At 52.3% G+C, this 22,239-nt stretch overlaps 2 pseudogenes; both read right to left on the reverse strand.

The window, feature by feature from the left end:
- The window catches only part of LOC128943566 (28S ribosomal RNA), an 8,077-nt pseudogene extending 1,839 nt beyond the window's left edge, over positions 1-6,238 (reverse strand).
- An 886-nt stretch (positions 6,239-7,124) lies between these two features.
- Positions 7,125-7,277, reverse strand: LOC128943552 (5.8S ribosomal RNA; annotated as a pseudogene).
- Positions 7,278-22,239: the final 14,962 nt, after the last annotated feature.

Here is a 22,239-nt window from a genome sequence, read left to right on the forward strand (position 1 = left end):
GGATGGATTCTTGTGTCCCCCTCGCTTTCAACCACAATTTTTCAAATAACCGTTCCAGATATACTTCCTTTAGATACTTCACAAGAGTCTCATCCGAAGACTGGGCTAATCTATGGAGTCTTCGCGCCTGAATGCTTGGAATGAGCGCCGCCAACTTGATGAGGTCTAAACCGCCATCTTTAAAACTCGAATACAAGATCGCATCACATGTACTTGGGGGAAGATGAAGCCATTCCTTAACCATGTTACGAATGACTTGGTCAAGGGATTCAAGTAGGCCCACCTTGACTTTGGTATGGTCAGCCAGATATATCAGTCTCGGGATGGTATAGGTCCTGAGTATATCGACTTTCTGAAGAGGTTTTAAGGGCGAACGACCAATCCGATGGAGCCAATCCATGAGCTTCTCTGATAGTCTAGGATCTGCAAAGCCAGTCCAGGGATCAACCCATGTGCTGACGTACCTTTCTGAGCTCCCTGGGTCGATCATGTTAGGGAGGGATCCGTTAATCACCCACGTGGGACAATCATTGATAGTATACGAGTCCCTTGTCGGCTTGATGTAAAAGCCATGACATATTCCCCCCTGCGTACTGAGGCCAGTAAGATTGCAAAAGGCCTCCAAAATTTTGATGTTATGACACATGCCTTCCCAAGAGTCACTCAGCAGCACCAAGTCATCGGCAAATGCCATGGCCGTAAATTTCCAGCCCCCATGATGGAAAACCTCACCTTCATTCTCGAGTTTATATAGAAGGTGGTGCATCGCTAAAATTGAGCAGCAAAGGTGACATGGGGTCGCCTTGCTTGACACCTGAGCGAATGTATATGGGGTCTGTCCTTTCTCTTCCCATGGAAATGCACGTCTTAACATCCCGATACATTTCCCTCACCAACTCTATCATGTGTGGATCCACCCCTTGCTGGACCAGACCCTCAAATACATGCTGATGACAGATGGTGTCAAATGCCTTAGCAATGTCCACGAACACAACCCCCAGATGTTCATGCTCTCACTTAGCTGTTCCACCACAAGCTGTAACAACTTGAGGTTTTCGGCACAACCTGATGTGCAAATAAAACCCCGTTGCCGGGGGTTGATGGGACATGCTTTGGACAGCCTCACAGTAGCGATCCTGGAAAACAGCCTAATCACCACTGAACCAATAGTAATAGGCCTCCAGTTATTGCTATCACCAAGCTTCTCTGCATCCGAAGACTTGGGTATCAAGACTGTCCTGCAGTCCCGCAGCGCATCTGGAACAGTACTGGTGATAAGCCAGAGGCTGAAGATCTCAGTCAACCGGGGAAATTATTGCAAAAGGATTATTGCCTTTTGCAATAATCTGACCCAAAGTGATCCCATCTGGCCCAGGAGCGGAGGTTTTACACATCTCTCTCATGTTCTTATCAATCTCTTTTCCAGTAATTAGGGCCTCGAATGTGGTGTTAGCTGCCTCCTTATATGGAGGGAAATTCAGTAGGCCACCAAATATATCAGATGTATCCCACCTTCTTTTAAAGTGATCGTGGAGAACACTTGATGGTAATTGGCACTGAGAGGCTTCCGTGCTGTCCAGGATGACGCATGAGGCGCCTTCTATGTAAATCATACAGCAGTTGGAACCTCAAGAATTATCCCCTCTTAATAGCTCTTTTGCACGTCCAATTTGATGGAGTTTTGGATGCTTTTTGGCCACGGGAGGCCTGCGTCTTTTGACCCTTGATAGATTTAGTTTGGCTAGGCACACCCAGAATACCAAGAAACTCCTTATAAACATCCTTCACCACCCGACCTGGATCTTGCCCATCAAGAACTTTCTTGAAGGCTTCCCGATATTCCCGATATATGGTCAATTTGCCAAACGATAATCACGCTTTGATGACTTTCTGGAATTGGAGCTTTAACTGTCCCTCCTTGGGCAACTTAGCAAACCTGGCAGGATGTTCAATTCCAGTGGCACCTACTAGTCCTTCATGACCTTTCACGGAGGGACGCCTTTTATCACTAATCTGCTTTGCCATTTTAGTTGGAATATGCTCCGCTATAAGTTGGTTGATATTCCACTTACTGGCAAACTCGTCCACCAATTGTACCGGAAGAGCCTCTTTCTTCCTCCCCAGTCCATACCCGTTTGTGGGCCCCTCAGGCCGATGACTCTTTGGGATGAGAAGCAGCAATCCGCTCCACATTTCGCACAAGAGGATGTCTTATTCTCTTGTGCAGACCCAGGCCAATCTTAGTAGCGAACCCACGTTGGCACACCTCACAGACCCATTCCCCAGTGGGAGCCACACACACCACCCCCTTGCAGCGCGGGATGTGACAGGAGATACTGTGGCATTTTAGATTTTGCTTACCACATTTTGAACACCTGAAAATGATCTTTCTCTGTCCGTGTGCCCTTTTGAGATGGTCAATCAGCCCCAACATCCTAGTAAACCAGGTCTCACAACAAGGACAAGATGGTTGTTTGTCAGGCATGGACACGACAGGTGTTCTTGGCGTTATACCATCACCTTCAGACCCGTGAGGAGCCTCGGGTGTTTTGGGCTCTTTACTACCTCCCATCGTGCTCTCAGCCTCAGGTGTTTTGGGCTCTTCGGTACCTCCCACTGCACTCTCAGCCTCATCCTGGGCCATCCCCATAGGGGAGATCTCATAGGGCTCAGGGAGTTGCCCCAAACCCTACCAAACATCCACATGATGTACACCATCTTCTTTAACAATTTTGGAGTTAAAAAATTCCAAACTTGCAAGATCGAATCCCTCTTCCCTGGGCACAGAGGGCATAGATGGTAATTTGGCATCAATGACCCTTAGATCTAATGGGTCAGTCTGAGTGGTAGTCGAGATATAACGCAAAGCCATTTTGTCAGTCCGGTAAGCAATAAAGTGACAAGTCCAAGTGAGGGTAGAAGCATATAGTAGCTGACCCTCTCTCAAACTACCAACTGTGTCAACAACAGCCCGTGGACAAGGCTCTGTGCAACAGCGAACTAACTGTGCCAACCTTTTTGTTTCAGCGATTCGTGAAACTATTGTTGGGTGGTGAGTCCAACAATAGGGAGGGCTGATATGCGCCCTCTCCCACACTGGGGCAGAAGTCGACTCAGTTACCACGAGGGTATCCGGCAGGACCACGAGGAGGTGCGACTTCCGCGGCTATGCCCAGTTAGTAAATATAGTTACTCCCGCCGTTTACCCGCCCTTCATTGAATTTCTTCACTTTGACATTCAGAGCACTGGGCAGAAATCACATTGCGTCAACACCCGCCTCGGGCCTTCACAATGCTTTGTTTTAATTAAGCAGTCGGATTCCCCTGGTCCGCACAAGTTCAAAGCCGGCTGCTAGGCACCGACTGAGGCGGGGCGCTGGCCCAGGGACCCTCCCCCGGGGACCCTCCCCCGCACAAACTGCTCAGCCGACGCCGGCTGCGGCTGCGCGCACACTGGCTGCACACCGTGGGAACCCCATTGGCGGGAACCGCTGGGGCGGTGGTGCGCAACGATGACGGCTGCCACTGGGGCACCGGCCGCGGCAAGGTGGAGGGCGGGTGGAGCGGGGAGCGGGCGGCGCCCGCCACAGCCGGGGCGATCCACAGGAAGGACCCGGTGTGTGTCCAGAGTCGCCACCGTGCACGCGCATGCCCCAGCGCCCGGGCGGGCCACGCGGAGCGCACTCACCCGCGCGCGGCACCTCGTCCAGCTGCAGCACGCACCCAGCCCCGCTTCGCGCCCCAGTCCGACCAACCCAGCCCTTAGAGCCAATCCTTATCCCAAAGTTACGGATCCGGCTTGCCGACTTCCCTTACCTACATTGTTCCAATATGCCAGAGGCTGTTCACCTTGGAGACCTGCTGTGGATATGGGTACGACCCGGCACGAGACTTACACCCTCTCCCCTGGATTTTCACGGGCCAGCGAGAGCTCACCCGATGCCGCCGGAATCGCGACGCTTTCCAAGGTGAGGGCCCCTCTCTCGGGACGAATCCATTCCAAGGCGCCCGGCCCTTCACAAAGAAAAGAGAACTCTCCCCGAGGCTCCCACCAGCTTCTCTGGGATCGGTTGCGTCACCGCACTGGGTGCCTCGTGGCGCCCATCTCCACCACTCGGAGGATTCGGGGATCTGAACCCGACTCCCTTTCGATCGGCTGAGGGCAACAAAGGCCATCGCCCGCCCTTTCGGAATGGCGCTCACCTTATCGCTTAGGACCGACTGACCCATGTTCAACTGCTGTTCACATGGAACCCTGCTCCACTTCAGCCTTCAAAGCTCTCATTTGAATATTTGCTACTACCACTAAGATCTGCACCTGCAGCAGCTCCACCTGGGCCCACGCCCCAGGCTTCGAGGCGCACCGCAGCGGCCCTCCTACTCGTCGCGGCCTAGCCCCCGCGGGCCTCGCACTGCCAGCGATGGCCGAGTATGGGCCCAATGCTCCAGCGCCATCCATTTTCAGGGCTAGTTGATTCGGCAGGTGAGTTGTTACACACTCCTTAGCGGATTCCGACTTCCATGGCCACTGTCCTGCTGTCTAGATCAACCAACACCTTTTCTGGGCTCTGATGAGCGTTGGCATCGGGCGCCTTAACCCGGCGTTCGATTCATCCCACAGCGCCAGTTCTGCTTACCAGAAGTGGCCCACTGAGCACTTGCATTCCACGGCGCGGCTCCACGCCAGCGAACTGGCTCCCTTACCCATTGAAGGTTTGAGAATAGGTTGAGATCGTTTCGGCCCCAAGACCTCTAATCATTCGCTTTACTGGGTAAAACTGCCCATTGCCGAGTGCCAGCTATCCTGAGGGAAACTTCGGAGGGAACCAGATACTAGATGGCTTGATTAGTCTTTTGCCCCTAGACCCGGGTCGGACGACCGATTTGCATGTCAGGACTGCTACGGACCTCAACCAGAGTTTCCTCTGGCTTTGTCCTGCCCAGGCATAGTTCACCATCTTTCGGGTCCTAGCACGGACGCTCACGCTCCACCTCCCCAGCCCCGCGAGGGGGCGGCAGGCGAGACGGTCCAGTGGTGCGCCCGGGGCTGCCAGGCGCGACACGCGCCCCGGGATCCCACCTCAGCCGGCGCGGGCCGGCCCTCACCTTCATTGCGCCGCGGGCTTTCGACAATGGTCCCTGACTCGCGCACATGCTAGACTCCTTGGTCCGTGTTTCAAGATGGGTCAAGTGGGTAGCCGACATCGCTGCGGACCCCGGGTGCCCCAGCACGGCCCGTGAGCCTGGCCCGGCAGCGCCGCGCGGTCAGGGTGCACTGAGGACAGTCCACCCTGGTTGACAGCAGTGCCGGAGACTGGCAGGCCCAGCCCCCACACCCCTGCGCGAAACGCCGTGCTGCGAGGATGCCACTCCCCCCCCCCCCCATGAGAGGCGGGGAAATGATGCCCCCCACCACGGCGCCACTGATGTGGGGGGAGGAGGGCACAGTGGCAGTCCTTTCCCTCGGCCCCGGGACTGGCCGAGACCTGCTGCCCGAGGGCTGTAATACCCGCTGCTGCTCGCGCAGCACTGGACCACCTGCCCGTCGGACCACCTGCCCGCCGGAGGCCTTCCCAGTCAACCTGGAGCCGGTCGTGGCGCACCGTCGCAGAGGAAATGTGCCCGGACAGCGCCAGCTGCCGGCTGGGCGGCAGTCCCCGGACCAGCCTGCACCCCCCAGCCTGCCTCCACGGGCAGGGTTCGCCCAGGGGACAGAAGGGAGGCGGAGGCGAGGTTCCACTGAACCCGTGCCGACCACAACTCGCCGGGTTGAATCCTCCGGGCGGACCGTGCAGGCCCCACCCGTTTACCTCTTAACGGTTTCACGCCCTCTTGAACTCTCCCTTCAAAGTTCTTTTCAACTTTCCCTTACGGTACTTGTTGGCTATTGGTCTCGTGCCAGTATTTAGCCTTAGATGGAGTTTACCACCCGCTTTGGGCTGCACTCCAAAGCAACCCGACTCCGAGAAGCCCCGGGCCCAGCGTGCCGGGGGCCACTACCGGCCTCACACCGTCCACGGACTGCGGCCTCGATCACAAGGACTTGGGTCCCCCGAGAGTGCCGCCAGGGATTGGGACTTCTGTACGCCACATGTCCCACACCCCACTGCGGGGCAGGGATTCGGCACTGGGCTTTTCCTGCTTCGCTCGCCATTACTGAGAGAATCCTTGTTAGTTTCTTTTCCTTGGCTGACTTATATGCTAAATTCAGCGGCTTGCCATGTCTGATCTGAGGTCGCAAGGCCAAAGCTTGGCCGCACCTCCTGGCCCATGCAGCTCCTAAAGAAGCAGCATGCCAACAGGCCAACAGCCAGCCAGCTTCTCCCACCTACCAGCCTCACCTTCCTCCCCACTGGCGCCCTCGCACCAGGGGAAAACAAAGCCAGAGGGAGAGAAGCGGAGACAGAGTGCCCCATCCCGGAGATGAGAACCGAAAAGGGAGTGTGGCAGAGACAGCCCTGATGGGGGACCAGGCGGCACGTGATGGCCTTGGTGGAGAGAGAGAGAAAAGCCATGGTACTATTTGCGCCCCGAGACCACGACAGAAGAGGAGGAGGGCAGGCGAAGGGAGGAGGGGGTTGGAACATCTGTCCCCAGCGCTCTCGCCTCACGCGCACGCACAATGGCACAGTACCCCTGCAGTACCCACCTGCAGACAGCCGTCCACGTGGGGGGGAGGCTGGGGGTGAGGCCTGCGCCTTATCTCCCTCTTGTCCTCTCCCTTCTCTCGGCCCACGGCGGTGCTTTCAACGCTGTCTCTTACTCTCCTCAGCTGCCACCACCACCGTACCGCGGTACGGGCCCTGCAAGGACAAACTCTGCCCCAGTGGCTCACTCTGGGAGTGGGGAACTATGGAGCAGTCCTTGAGTCTGCATATAGGGGGATGAAGGCCCTGCGCGGCAACAATGACGATGACAGCCATGACGATGATGATGCCTGCTGCGTCACAGGGAAAAAATTGAGGCCGCCGAGGGAAACGCATCCCTTGCCAAACCCCTGACCGCCTTCCCTCTGGGCACCGGTGAGCCACCATCACCACCGCCGCTGACCACAGTCAACTGGCCTGTGAGGCAACCCCAGCTGAACCACCGTGGTGGCCGCTGGACGGCGACTGATCGTCAAGCAACACTCAGACGGGCGTAGCCCTGGCAGGAACATGGGGCCGCAAGTGTGTTTAAAGTGTGGATGACCAATGTGTCCTGCAATTCACATTAATTCTTGCAGCTAGCTGCATTCTTCATTAACGCACGAGCCCAGTGATCCACCACTGAGAGTTGTCTGGCTTTCAGCACCGATCCTGCACCCGTGGAGGGGCTGGGACCGCTCACATGGGGCACCCCTTTCTCTTGTGCTGAGGATGTGCGGGCACGTGCCCGGCTTTGACCGTCCGTACTTGATAGTCAGGAGTGCAGACATAGGAGATCCAGCCACACTGAACTGGAGTTCTTCCTCAAACCTCCCCACTATGGTGGCACTGAAGGAGATCTGAGCAGTCTGGGTCCCGCCGGGTGCAATGATGCCCTCCTCAGGCGCAAACTTGAAGCAGAAGCCCACGTTTGCAGTTGAAGGGCTATAGGTGAAGGGAGCATCAATAGCTCCTAGGTTTATCAGTTCCACCTGCAGCAGCAAGAAAGCAAAATGGAAATACATGTGGAATCTTCCCTTCTTGTGAGTTATTGTCTAATGATGCAATTAATACCCAGAAATAGCAGACGATGCTATGAATGGCAAAAAAATACAACAGGACAAGTTCTGCCCTTTTTCATGCAAAGCAGTGGCAACTCCACAGAACTGGAGTCCACAACCCTGGGGTTATCCCATGGACACAGAGCAGTGCACCTCTGATCAGCTACACCAAGTTCATTCAGACCTGGCCCTGAGAGCAACATGGGCTGATTGCAGCTCTGTGTAGTCAATCACCCCAGAGCTGCTGCTGCCCCACTGAGCACAGCTCCAACAGCATCATCTACTCATCCACCTTTTCCCATGTCATGAAAACAATACACTGATTATGAGGCATCAGCATCAAAATGTATAGACAGCACCATCTTTTGGTAAGAAAACTCAGCATGTCTTTGCCTCCCACAGCCAAGCTTTTGGAAGTGTCTGGCATGATGTAGTGCCTCATTTTCTACCTCTTTCAGCTGCTCTCTCTTTGGTTTTTTTTGCAAACTTGACACTATTGGGGAGGAGGCAAATAGGTAGAAAAATGCTTTGCTTTATTCCCAGGAACACTTTTCTCTTTCTAGAGCCAGAGATGCACCAAGGCTGAAGTGTGGTGAGGGACTGGTCAGCAAGGGAAAGAACTCGCAAGTCCTTTGCAAGGGCCAGCACTGAGCCAGGAGGCTGGATGGCTTTCCTGTGACTTGCAGCAATAAGCAGGAGACACTTGACTGGAAGCTGTCTGCAGTGGACTGAAGCTCAAAGGCAGCCAGTTTCTTCCAGCTGCTTCTGAACAGCCCAGTCCAAAGGTGCCTTGTGTCTGGCACTGCCACAAAAGCCTCTGAACATCCCTTTTTGACCCAGGCTTCGTTTCATGTGCCAAGGGGTTGTTTTGCAGCAAGCCTCCCAGCTGATTCCCAAGGAAGGAACTGGGCCTTCATGAACAACAGACACGCCTTTCAGACCCTCCCAGATTTCACCAGTAGATCAAATATTCCCTGCTCACAAATGCCCAGGTTGGCAGCAATTCCACACTTCCACCAGGCTTGCTCCTCCCTCAGGAGCCATCAGGATCCACCCCAAGCCCTGCTGCTCACCTCATAGACATGGGGGGTGTCAATAGAAATGTTCCCAAGGTTCAGAGTAGGAGAGCTGAATTCTTCCAAGGGTCCTTGGCCTTCCCCTGAGAGGCGCAGGGGCAGCCTGCTCTCACAGCCTGGGGAGAGATGTCCATTGCAGTACAATCATTCCCTCTGTTATACTGGATTTTCCAGGCTGCCTCAGTGCTAGTCCCTGACTCTGAGCTGGATGCAACCAGCTCCTGATGCTGCAGGAGAGGATATGGACCCTCCTCTTCCCTCAGCCTTGGGGCTGACTTCTAATTTCTAACCCATTCCTTGGGCTGCTTTCCAATTTCAGCCACCAGTCTGCTGAGTTTAAAACATCTCTGCTGCCTTGTAGTGACAGGCCAAGGAGTTACAGGTATAAATTGAAAGAAAGGAAATTTAGGTTAGATATTAGGAAATTTTTTACTCTGAGGGTGGTGAGACACTGGAGCAGGTTCCCCAGGGCTGTTGTGGAGGTTCCAGCCCTGAAAGTGTTCCAAGCCAGGCTGGATGGGGCTTGGAGCTACCTGCTCTAGGGGGAGGTGTTCCTGCCCAGAGGCTTTTAAGGTCCATTCCATCCTTAACATACTCTGGTTCTATGCTGTCCTTCCCATGCACTTAGTGGAGCTTTGAAATCATTCAGTGAAGGCACAAAGCTCCTACAGAGTTTGGCAATTCCCAAACTACCTGGCCCAGGAGCACAGGACATTTTTGCCAAAGTCCCCAACTCCTGACACTCAGCACTGCGTTCTGTTTCCACAGACAGAGCTGCAAGGGCTCAAATCCCACAAAGGGAGAGAGGCAGGTGCTGGCCAAGGCTGCTCCTTCTACCAACAGCCTGGGCTCAGGGGGGCTCAGTCACCTCTGCTCTGCTGCTGTCTGGGCACTGGGAGGTGATCCAGGCTCAGGGAACACAATTCTAACTCAGCTCCTGCTGCCTGATGATGGATCCATGTCAAATGGACCCATCATCCTGGAGGCCAGGGGCCTGCAGGGGCTGAGTGCTTGTTCACTAAAGCTGTTCTGCTCTGCAGCTCTCTGGCCTTTGAAGGAATGCTGGCAAAGCCATGGCATGAAAACCTCTCCCTGCACTGCCTGGGCTGTTCTGGGATCAGTCAGGCACACACAGCATTCTGAGCCCTGGCCTGGCACAGGAGACTCCCTGGAGGCTGCAGGGCCAGGGGGGATGTGCCAGCACTGCCCTGCTGACCAGGGACTCTTCCCAGCACTTCCATGGGAGCCCCGTAGGCTCAGGCTTGCACCATGGCTTCACTGAGGGGGAGAGAAGCAGGGCAAAGGAGCTGTACCTGAGATGCTGCAGTAAGCCACACTTCCATACTCCAGTGCTTCCAGGGGTTTGAAGGTCACCTTGATTTTGGCCAAACAATTCAGCCCAATTTCTCCCTCCTACAGCAGAAAGAGACAGCAAAACATTGCTCTGCAAATTTCACATTTCTTGTTTTCAACCACACTTCTGTAAGCCTCTGTTTAGAGCATTAGTAATGAGTGAACAACACAAGGAGCCCAAGGAAACACTCCAAACCCAGCTCAACACAGCGCTGGAAGCTCTCAATGCTCAGCTGTTCAGCTCCCACTCTCCACAATACTCCTGCTGCTCTGACAAAGGCTCTTGGTCACATCATGCTGCTGTCAGCTACAGTGGGATGCGACTGCCACTGTGCACTGGTGGCTCTTCACAAGAAGAGAACATGATCCCTGTCCTGGGTTGACTATATGATGCTTTTATCCCAAATCGTCTTGTTCTGTTTATGCTGAATAATAAGTGTTGCACCTTTAAGACCTGTTGCAGAGAGTGAAGGGGGGAGAGAAGAAGCAGCAGTTTGTTTTCAGACACCGCACTCACTCCTCCACAGTCCTGCTTCTGGACTGCATTGTCTGCAGATGGACAGACAGCGGTTCAGAGCTCTCCTTTGCTTTTAGTTAATTTAGCTTGCTGAGGCAAAGAAGTTCCCTGGACTGTGGGGTTTTTTTCCTTTCTTTGGACATGTTCAAACCTGCTCTGGACTGAACACCAGCAGAGCACCAACAGCTCCACCTGTGGCCACCGGGCTGGGCCTGGCCTGTGACATTTCCAGGACCAGAGGGACTGATCAGAGACTGAGTGAGCTGAACTGCAACCTGGGGAGGGACTTTCTCAGTTTGTCATCTCTTTTGGAGCAGCAAGGAGTTTTATTGATTAATACTGTTCAGGGTTTATTGTTTAATAAACTGGTTTTTTCCACTTCAAGGAGGTCTTTTCTCCAGGACAGGTTGGGGGTAGGGGCCGATTGAATCTGCTTTCCTAGAGGAGCCCCTTTGGGGGTTCTCTCCCAAATTTGCCCGGAACCAGAACCTTGGAAATAAAAATATTAGTTTAACCTGTATTGAAAGAAAGCAGAGGCTGGCATTATTCTAGCGTTTACTCCAAGATGAGAAGGGATGTTGCACTGTGCAGACACCAGGCATTCATTGTCTCTCACAATGCCAGTACTCAGAATCAGGGCTCTGTTTGATACGAGGACGTGGTGGTTTGCTTGCAGAAACAGAAAAGGAAAAGGTTTTCTGTCCCTGTGTGCAGGACAACTCCAAAGGCCCATTTCAACCTTCCACCCTTGTGTCCAGGCTCACAGAGGACACTGGAAGGGACACTCAGAAATAGTGCAAGGCGTGGTTACAGGAGGGGATTGGCATTTCCATGATTAGTCTTAGGCTGAATTTGGCCTCACTTTCCCAGCAAACCATTGCAAGCTTCAGGTCAGAATGTGGCCTGGCAGTGCTCCAACAGCCTCTGCTGAACCTCACGTGTGGGGGGAGCCCCTACCTACAAGAACTGCTCCCTGTGGACACTGCAAGGACACGCACAGAGTGCCCTTGAGCTCAGGCCCTGGCAGCACAGCTTGGCCTTGTCAGGCTCCCAACCCTGCCTTGAGCTTCCAGGGCAGAAATGCTTTTAGCATTTGGCATTTTTAGGCGAGCTCTGCAGGTGCACCAGAAACTCAATGTCTTCCCTCCCAGCACATCGAGCCAGCTGAGGATCTGCCCAGTGACCGCAGCCGGGGGTAGAGTGGGTGGGAGGAGGAAGAGGGGGAGGAGGATGAGGAGGATGAAGAGGAGGAAAATGAGGTTTTCACCTATCACTTACCATTGGCTCAATGAAAAAAATGTCATCAGAGAACAGCATGGGGTCTTGGTGCAACTTTGCCTTCTCCCCCAGGAGCCTCAGGAGAGCAGTGTGATCTTCACCAGAGCCCTTCTCCTTCCCTGTTTCTTTCCCCTCCATTGATTTTTCCAGCCACAGCTCTCTCCGTGTCCACAGGAATCGATGCTGCCTGCAGCCACAGGATAGACAAAGCCAGCAGACTGTTTAATAAGCCACAGATTGGCAGAGAGAAGTGTGAGTGCAGGAGAGCAAAGCACCTGGGGAGGAGCAGCAGTGTGAAAGATGAGTAATGTGATGATTTATCAAAAAGCAGGATGCCCCATTGCAGGGAATGATTGGCAGCTGACTCCATTGATTCACAAGGCTGAACAGTTGCTTTATTAAACTATATTATGTTACATTGTACTACACTATATTAAAGATGCATACTATACTACAAAGAATACTAAAGAATACTAAAGAAAACTTGTGACTGTCTCCAGACAGCCAGGACAAAGCTTTTTCCAATTGGCCAAGGAAACAAAACAGTCCTCAGCAGAATCCAACTGACAAATCATTTCAGGTAAAGAATCTTCCTAACACATTCCACATGATAGAGATAAGAATTGTTTTCTTTCTTTTGCTCTGTGATTCTCCAGGAAAAAAAAACCTTGGGAGAGAGAATTATGTGTTTCTGTTCAGAGAATGTGAATACCACAATGATTGACTCTCACAATTAACAGACAAATACCATGTATAGAAGTTAAGAAAAATTTCTTTTACCCCTCAGTTGTTATCAAGGGACAGCTGGGGTTGGGATATGTGGGAGGGTCGCCTTGTCACTACAGCGACATCTGACCTCCAATCAAGATTTGAGGAAGTAAACTCTACCACTGGACACTGAAGATGGAGTCAATGGACAGAATTTTGGGAGGGGCTAAAGGGTTAAAAGGCAAAACCTCCATTGTGTGGGAGAGCACATGGTGCGGAAAATCCTTTGTTCCTGGCGCCATAACATTTTCTCTATTCAGTCTTCTGTTGCATCTTTGATAAGGTTTAATAAACCTCTCTCAACTTATGAAAAGGGAGTGGCTATTTCTCCCAAGCAGCAGCTCCCCAGTAAGGGCTGACCCCAAGCCATGGGGGTCCCAGATGGATCAGAGGATAACTTGTTGTTCACTGGCCCAGCAGGGAGTTTTACTCCACACCTGCAAGCTCAGGAGAGGTTTCCAGAGCCAGCAGCCCTCAAGAGAACCTCCTGGCTCAAAGCCTCTGCCCAAAAAACTGAGGGAGAATCCACCAGCCACTTCAAGTGGTTTTTCCTACCACTGAGCTGCTGGGGAGGCAGATAAAGGTCATGGAGCAGGACTTCCCTGGGAAGGGGAGACAAAGCTGGGTCGCAGCTACATGCTACCAGCACTGTAAAAAAGTCACATTATATGATTGGCTTTTCGCATATATGAAAATAAAACATTGGTCTGTTCTGTTTCAGTCTCTATGCAATATTGCATAGGGAAATGTAAGATAACAACAATTAGAAATCAATCAGATAACGCACATGACCAATGACATATCTGCAATCATACCATTATCAGTCACTACAACACTGAACTGTCATCCCAGAGTCTGCGACAGCTGATGAACTTTAAAACAACAGAGAGCTGGAGAACTCGTGTCAAGATTCATGTTTCTCCAAACTCCCTTTGAAATCAGGCTCAGCTATCATACATGGTCAAATTGCCAAGCCAAAAGGACTTGAATACTTTTTGATGCAGAAAACATCTGGGCTGATTGTCAATCATTCCATTCAAGCAGAGCTAGAACTTGGCCAGAGTTCAATCTCTAATTGATGGACACCACTTAACACATTTTAAAACAAGACTCTTAAAAACAGAAATTATGAATAGGAAACCTGAGGATTAAAGATCAATCAAACCATTAAATAATTGAATCCCTCCAAAACTTCTGTCAGGACAGAAATTCTTCAAACACAGCAAACCTCCTGAATTCTCGGCTGAAGTACTCTATAATAACTGAAAAAATAATAACTGAAGAAAACCACCAAACTGGCAACCTGGATTTAAAGGAAACCTAAAAAACATGAGTAGTTAAAAAACAAAAAGACAAGATTCTGAAGAGACACGTGTCTTGTAGATGATCACACAAAGAGACAGTGAAACACATGAAAGCTGGCTGTAAATATTACAACAAGACCTTGATAATAATTCTTATAATAAATTCTGAGAATTCTCACGATATAATCAACTTATCAACAGGAAGTGTTTGAAGGGGTTATGACAACTTTTTTTAAGTATTCATATAGCATTAATAACAATCCTTATTTATCAGTATCACCTATAAAATCTAAAAATAACAAAGATTACAAACTCAATACCAACAAAATTCTGAATCATTGGAGAATCAGCTGGTGACCCCACAGATAGGATCTGATTGATATTTCTCAAATGCTCTGTCTTCAGAGACATTTCAGGTAATTGAATCATTACTAATACTTCTATCTTTCTACGGTGGTTTCCCTCCCTGAGAGGCATTTTGCACAACAGAAGATTTCCATTTATATCATATTTGGAATACCACTGATTTGCACTGGTTTCCCCTTTTTTCTGTATCTTGGGCAAAAACCTGGCTGCTTTCTCACTTTACTCTGATTTTGGACAGCTTTTTCACGTGTCCATCTTTTGCATCTGAAGCCTGATCATCTGGTAAATGCTGTTTCCGTCACTTCTGTGGGACCGGGCTGCTGCGGAGTTCGGTGCGCCTCACACAACATGCGCTGCACCCGCGAAAAATCTCCCGCTTGAGATTCTGATGGAGGCTGAAACTGTGTGCTGGCTGCCGGGGCTGGCTGCGTGCCCGCTGCCGTGGGACCGGAGCAGGGCCGGTCCCTCGGGCACCCCCTGCACCCAGACCGCGCCCGGTCTCTGCCGCTGCCCTCACGGGAGTGCGGATGCCCCGCCCCGACCGCGCCTCCCCTGCGCTTCTCTCGGCGCAGGCGCGGTCTGGGGAACGCCCCCTGTGCCCGTGACCGACACCGGCGCTGCCCCGGTCCCCGCTCGGCCACGTCCGTGCCGCGTCTGCGCACTGGGAAAAACCTGCCCCGCTCCGGCTGCCGGGTTTGTGCGTCATCACCGGGCGCCTGCCGCGCTCCGTGGCGGTCGCAGGGACGCTGCAGCCGTCCCGTCCCGTCCGCCTCAGTCCCGCCCGGCGCGGCTGCCGCGGCCCGTGCGCGTTCCCCGGGTGCCGCTGCCCGCCGCCATCGCAGTCGCGTGGGTTCTGCCCTTCGCGTGCGGCTTTGGCACCCCCTGCGTGAAACCGCCGCCGCCGCCATCGCGCATGCGCCCGCCGCTGCCGCCAGCCCCGCGCCTCCCGCTCCCGCGCTCCGCCCGGCCCGGCCCCGCTCGGCGCTGTCCCCGCAGCCGCCGGCCGTGCCCTGCACGCTGCCGACCGCCCGCTGCTGCGATCGCGGGCACCGCCGTGCGCGCTATCGCCTCCGCCGTTGCTGTGCCTGCAACTGCCCCGCTGCCCCCGTGGGCCCCCGCCGGCCTCCGCAGCCCCCACGGCCGCCTCTGCGGCCCCCCCGGGCTGCTCCCGGCCGGCGCCGCCGTGGCACGGGTTCGCCAGTCGCCGAGAAGCGGCTCTGCCCCGGCTTCCCCGACCCCCTCCGCCCTCCTCTCCCTGAGAGTTCTGGGCGTTCTGGGGACCCATGGGACCCTGGGCACTCTGGAGATGATGCCAATTCCTCCCACACCTGTTTGCTAGGGATTACCTTTGCCCCTCCCTGGTCGGTAAGGGCAACTGCCGCCTGCTGATGGCAGGATGACTTCCCCCATCCTCGAGAGAATACTGCTGCCTGCTGATAGCTGGCAGCCCCCGCGGAATTCCACGAAATTGCCTCTAACATTACCCTTGCTGGGGATAAAGGCTTCAAGGCCGTTTTATCTTTTTTCAGAGATTTTCACAGGGTGTGTGGCTGCCATGCCCTGTAGGGCTGACAAGATGCTGGGTTGTTCCTGGGAGCATGTCCCCCCCCATGTTCTCAGTTTTGACTTTTCTTACCAAAGGCTGAATCATCTGCAAGGTCAGTCCGGAGTTTGCCCTGGTCACCATCCAGCAGCTCGCAGGTGAGGGTTTCCAGGGGCGCTTATGGTCCTCCTCTTTCCGGGTCGAGCTTGAAATGAATCTCAGCAGAGGTCGAGATGTTCTTTCTGGATTTTTCCCTTGAGAGTGCCTGTTTCCTTTCCTTCTCGGGCTGGGTTTCAGCGGCTGATGGCTGTGGCGTGGCTGCTTGCCAAGAGCCCACCTGGGTGCCCTCTTGGAGCCCACCAGGGACGTCAATGTCTCACGGTCTCTTGCTGCTCAGAGTGACCCCAAGAAAAGTTCAAAGTCTCCTTTCCCAGCCTGACGCTTGAAGGAGTCAGGGCTCTTCATTTCTCAGTCTCAAGGTTGTTTATTTTATCTTATCTATAAAAAATTTTCTCCTGCCCTGCCGAGGTCAGCTCAGCAGGACAGTCTGAGGCACTCTGCCTGCCCCCGGGGCGGTGTTATGTCTTTATACTAAAAATTACGTGTACAATGTTTACAATTACTTTCCAATACCTATCATCTATGTTAGACAGTGAGCTTCTACTCTAAACCAATCAGTAAGTGCCAACATCACAGCAGAAGATGGAGGCCAAGAAGAAGGAGAAAGGCTGGACACACCCAGTTCCCTCCATCTTGCCTCCTGAACCCCATACCAAAAACCCCAAAATCTACTTTTCCACCCCTTCACTAATATTCTACCTAAACTGTTGTGGCCTGCTGATCTTCATATAAGGTTTGTAATTTGCTCTACGGGTCATAATCAAATCCACAGGTGTTTTGGGCTCTGTGCCAGGGCTTCTGAGCCCCCTGGCAGGGGTCCTGGCCATCCTGGACTGCCAGAGGGATGTTCTGGGTTCCCACAGGTCTCTTCTTAGGTCTTCTACAGGTTGGTTTTTTGTTTCCTCTCCTTCTGGTTGTGCTGGGAAAAAGCCCCTGCTGGGACATCTCTGCACCCTGGCATCCTGGGCATCTGCATAGGGATGGGCAATGTAACAAAGGACTGGCTGGAGGCCTTTGGAAATGGGAATTTATGGACAGGTGGCATTGCTCAATCTGACTGCACTGGGCCCTCATGCAGGACAGAGGTCTAGATCTCCTTCCTGCTTGGCAGGGTTCAGTTTCCAGGTAGTGTGGGCAAGGACTGGCACTCACCTGCACAGAAAGGCTTCTGCCTTTTGTCCCTGTAGCTAAGCCCAGGGTGAGATTCCTCCTTTAGTGCTCAAAGAAAGGAAATCCCAGAAGGGATGTGCTCTGTCTTTGAAACCATTACCAACTGTGAGGAACACCCCTGCTAGAGTAGAACATGTCCCTGGTCAAAGGAGGTCACCCCTCTGACCAAACTGATCCCAGCCCAAAAGCCAGGCCTTCTGCTGGGCTCTGGAAGGGGTTCTGCAGGCAATGTGCTCAGGGGAGAGATCTCCACTGGCCTCACTTCTCCCAGGGATAACACATCCCATCCCATCCCAAGGGTTCCCAGGATGGCCACAGACAAAAGCAATGGGATCCAGCACACTTACTTAGCTCTTTGAATAGCGCTTCTACACCTTTCTGAGCCAGACAGCCAGCAGCCACAGACACTGGACATCAGGTGCACATGAAAATAAAATCAAAGACAGGATATTTAACAAGGACCTTTCCCCAAGGAACTCCAGGACTTAACTGAGCACGTTCTGGGGCAGAACACATCCCACAGCTGGCCCAGGAGCCCCATGCAGTGCTGGGGGTCCCTGACCCTCAGGCCCACTGAGGCTCTCCTGGGCCAGGGAGCTGCCTCAGCTGCCACAGCACTCAGGCACCACACAGGTGCCTCAGTCCCACCAGAGCACAGCCACCCACGAGAGGGTGAGACTCTTCTGCCACACACCAGGAGCGGAGAGGAACCTCCCAGGCCCCTTCACTGTCCTTTGGCACATTCATTTCAGCCTGACCCTCAAAGCCCTGCTCAGCAACATCCCCCACTAGAGTAGGATGTGTCCCTGGTCAAAGGAGGTCAGCCCTCTGACCAAACTGATCCCAGCCCAAAGGCCAGGCCTTCTGCTGTGCTCTGGAAGGGGTTCTGCAGGCAACGTGCTCAGGGGAGAGATCTCCATTGGCCTCACTTCTCTCAGGGATAACACATCCCATCCAAGGTTCCCAAGGATGGGCACAGGCAAGAGCAATGGGAGCCATGAGTCCACACTTACTTATGGAGTCCAATTGGCCTCCTTGGTCTTGCTGCCATGAACTCCCTTTTTTGTGGCCATTAGGTTCACCTGAAAAGAAAAAGAAAAATGAAAAAGAGGAAGCTTCACTATGATATTTCCCCTTAGGTTTTAAAAAATGCATTTAAGAGCTTTTTTGTGACACATATCCCTCAAAATATACTACTGAAACCTCTGATCTCGTCAGGGTTTTTTAATTTACTGATTTTCCTTTCCATCACTGTCTAAACAGAATACAGCTCTTTCCAAGATATTCAGTCCTTACTTCTGGTCTCCCCTATCATTTTCTCTAGGTTCACTCTGCAATGCAAGGGAAAAGAGGGGTAAAATCTCTGTGGTTACAACATCTCAGCACTAGAGAAGATAAGGCAGTTGATAAGATGTTCTGTTGCACTCCCAGCTGGTCCCTAACCCATCTTGTCTGCCCTGGAGCTCTGAGAATTCTCACAGACACACACTTCATCTTCCTTGGTAAAAATTAAGACCTGCTTTTGCAGAGTGCAGAACCTGGTGTTCAACCCCAGTCATATTTTCCTCAGAGGCAAGGGACCATTTTCCATTCCTTCAGACTCAAATCCTGGAGGTTATCCTGACCAGCTATGAAGAAATCTATGGTGAAAGGACAAGTGACCTTGGCTGGAGTCGACACAGGAGGTGTCCCGACCAGAGAGTAATTACCACTGATTCCATGATGCAGAAGGCATGAAAGACACTTTATTATTTGTGTATAGTAATAAGATATATACAGTTCCTATAGGAACAGTAGTGGACGTAAGACCTGATTGGTCTTAAGGTGAAAACCTCTCGCACTATTGATGCACTATGAATAGTACACTCTAGCAAACCATTTTTATAAACAATGGTTATAGAAAGAGCGATAATAATGGTTTGATTTTTTTTTTCTAGGATTGTTAGGTTCAGTTTGTGAGAAATTGTCTCTGTTCATTCTTTGACTGAACTGAGAATATTTACAGGCTGGCTGCCAAATGCCCATCAAACTTCTCTCACTCCCCCTCCTCAACTGGATAGGAGGAAAAAATACAACTGAAGAGCTCACATAAAGCCTGGGACATCCCTCTCCAGCTGCCACCATGAGCAAACCAGACTCCACTTGGGGACGATTGCTTTGCTTTTTCAGCAATTCCCAATAGAGCAGCAGGCTGGGTAACAAAGACAAAACTGAAGTCACCTCACTCCCACTCTCCCCTCTCCTGGCTGTGAACACACCTGGTGCAGGTGGCTGGGGCAGGTGCAGTGCCTGATGCAAGCTGAGCTCCAGGTGGGAGCCCGAGACAAGAGCTCATGAATGGCCAACAGAGCCCAACAAAGGGCACCAAGAGTGGTGGCACTGCTGGGGAAGGGACACCGAGAGACCCAGCAAGAGCTGAGGGCCCGGGAGGAAGAGCCAGACTCGAGCCTCGGGCATGCAGACTGAGGGGATAAAACTGAGGGGCTTGGAGGAACATCTCAGGCTGTTGGAGGAACAGCTCAGGCTGTTCCTGTGTCACTGCACTGGGATTAAATGGCTTTATGGAATCACACAGCTGAGACTGCTCTGGGAAACCTGGGCTGGAACCAGGGAGGACACAGGGGCTGGGTGTGGGGAGTCCAGCAGGGCCCATTGGGGCACTGCAGCCACTGCTGTGGAGGGGCTCCTCCCAACATTGAACACCTCTGGTGGCTGGAGTGTGATGGCCAGAGAGCCTTGGGGAGGGTCAGACTGGGAAGTTTCCTAAATATCCTCTTCTGCACAGCTGGCTGCAGAAAGCAGGGCCCTTCTGACCCTTCCAACAAAGCCGCCTGTCCCTTCTGAGCCCATCCATCAGAGCAGCAGGGACGAGGTGAAGGCAGAAACAGGGACTGCTCAGGAGTGAGGAAAGGTCTGCTCAGGGCACAGCTCACTGCTGTGCTCTGCTCTCCCTCTTTCTTGCACTCCATTTCCCTGGACTGTCTGGTCCTTGGGACTTTCTGTTTTCTTTGGCCACGTTCCAGAGAAGGAGGAGGACCTGGACTGAATTAAGGGACCCCTTGCCAAAAGCTGCTGCATGTCCAGAAAGCTTTCCTGGTGTTCAAGGAGAGGATAGACCCAGGTGAGGAAAAGAGGGGAGGAATAGAAATAGAGAAATGCCGGCAGGGACCCAAGAGAAGTCACAGCCCCAGGGCCCATGGCTGTCCCAGGGGTCTAACTGAAGGCATCAGACAGGAAATGCCAGGGGTGATTTCCCAGGAATGAACCCCGCTCGATCTCCTCCCACTACATTTTGCTGTTTTGCTCTGGTCTGAAAGGAGGGAAAGCATATAAATGGGAAAAAATGCTCAGAGTTTGAGGAGTTTTCTCCTAAAGCAGAGCAATAGCGAGATGGCTTCTCAAACAGTAACAATGAGTAGATGATGTGCACGTGGAGCTGTCCTGGATGTGCCTCTGCCATTGATCCCTGATGAGCACAGACATTAGCTCAGATCACTGCTCATGGAAAGATGGTTGTGCTTCCAGGGATGGGTCACCCCAATTCTCACAGTCAGAGACACATTGTCCTCTGTGTCTCTCATATTTGGAAGGAGCCCTGACAACTGCTTTAGACAGGAGAATTATTTTGTGCAGGGCCAGATCTGCACTCTTGAGCCAAAGCTGAAGCTTTGAGGGGGAAAAAGAAAAGGAAGGGAGAAAGACAGGAGAAGAGAGGAGAATAAAAAAGAAAAGGGGGGCGGGGTGGGGGTAAGAGAAGACAGAAAAAATATGGAAAAAAGAAAGAAATAAATGAAACAAAAAAAGAAGAAACTCTCTCTGCCACATTGTCAGTGATGGCTTTGTTGCCCACAGACCAAGAGAGTCTGTCTGCCAACAGATGCCCAATAAATTAGACATTTTGAATTATGCATTGAGTGCAATAAAACATTATTACTAGCATATGAGTTAAATCCAGGAGGATTGTATGAGTGGTGGTGAAATCTCATTATGCTTTTTCTGGTGTTCTAAGGTGAGCTAATAATATTAAATATAAAAATTAAAATAAGTTCTAGTCATTCCATGAAATAATTATTCATTCTATTTAGGACTAAAAATTTTTCCAATCATCCAAGATCAAAGCAACAAACAATTACCCATAATGTATTCATGGCAACCAGGCTGTGCCTAATCAATATGCTACTTACTTTTTACTTTTTTCCCATTTAATGTGTAGCAAGAGTCATGGTAACAATTTTTGCTATCAGAAAAAAACCCATGAAATAAATAAGTAAAGCCTGAATTGACCGTTTTTTCTCTATGTAGGAATGAATTAGGAACTGGGTTAGTGTCTGTAGACAGAGGGCAGGAAGGGACAATCGACTTTGAATGGGAATTCTATGAAATATTAACTTTGTGGTCTCCCTCCAACCCTTCCTGACTGGTCCCCCACCCTCTGCAGCACAGCTGGGCCTTGATGAGGCAAAGACACTGAAAGCCCTGGGGGCCCTGGAGGGCAGCAGGGCTCCTTCAGGCCTCAGCAAAACCCAGTGAAGGCCCCAGGTTGGTCCAGGGAGCTTTTCCCACTCAATCCCCTCTGGCAGAACTGGACTCAGCACTTGAGCCCTTTCCCTGGCTGGGCTCCTGCTCACACAGCCCCGGGTGCTGCTGCCTTGTTTGGCTGCTGGCCTGTGTGCTCCCTCTCCCAAGCGCTGCCTTTTCACCTGGAGCTCGCTCAGTTCAGCCGAGAGCCTCAGGAGAGGAGTGCTTTACTCCTGGCTCTTGGAGAGACCATTCCTGCCCTCAGAAGAGGCTGCCCTGGAAAGCTCGGCATATTTCCTGACAGGCATTTATGGGAAATCAGTATCAAACGGAGAAAGGAGGTGCTGGGGGGGAGGGAGGAGCCCGTGGGGGTGGGAACCCTCTGCAGCTGCTGGTTCAGCCCATCAAAGCCTTCTCCTCTGGAGCCCCAGCTGTGTGCTCTGCTGCTGGCCTCAGTCCCTGCCCCTCAGTGCCTGGACCCCACTATTTCCCGGCTGTGACAGCCCAGGCTGGCACTGAGGAGCTCATCCCTGTGTGGG

Source organism: Melozone crissalis, unplaced genomic scaffold (assembly GCF_028551555.1).
Source record: "Melozone crissalis strain CALT ecotype California unplaced genomic scaffold, PUWL_Pcris_2 ptg000046l_1, whole genome shotgun sequence".
In the NCBI taxonomy this organism is placed as follows: Eukaryota; Metazoa; Chordata; class Aves; order Passeriformes; family Passerellidae; genus Melozone; species Melozone crissalis.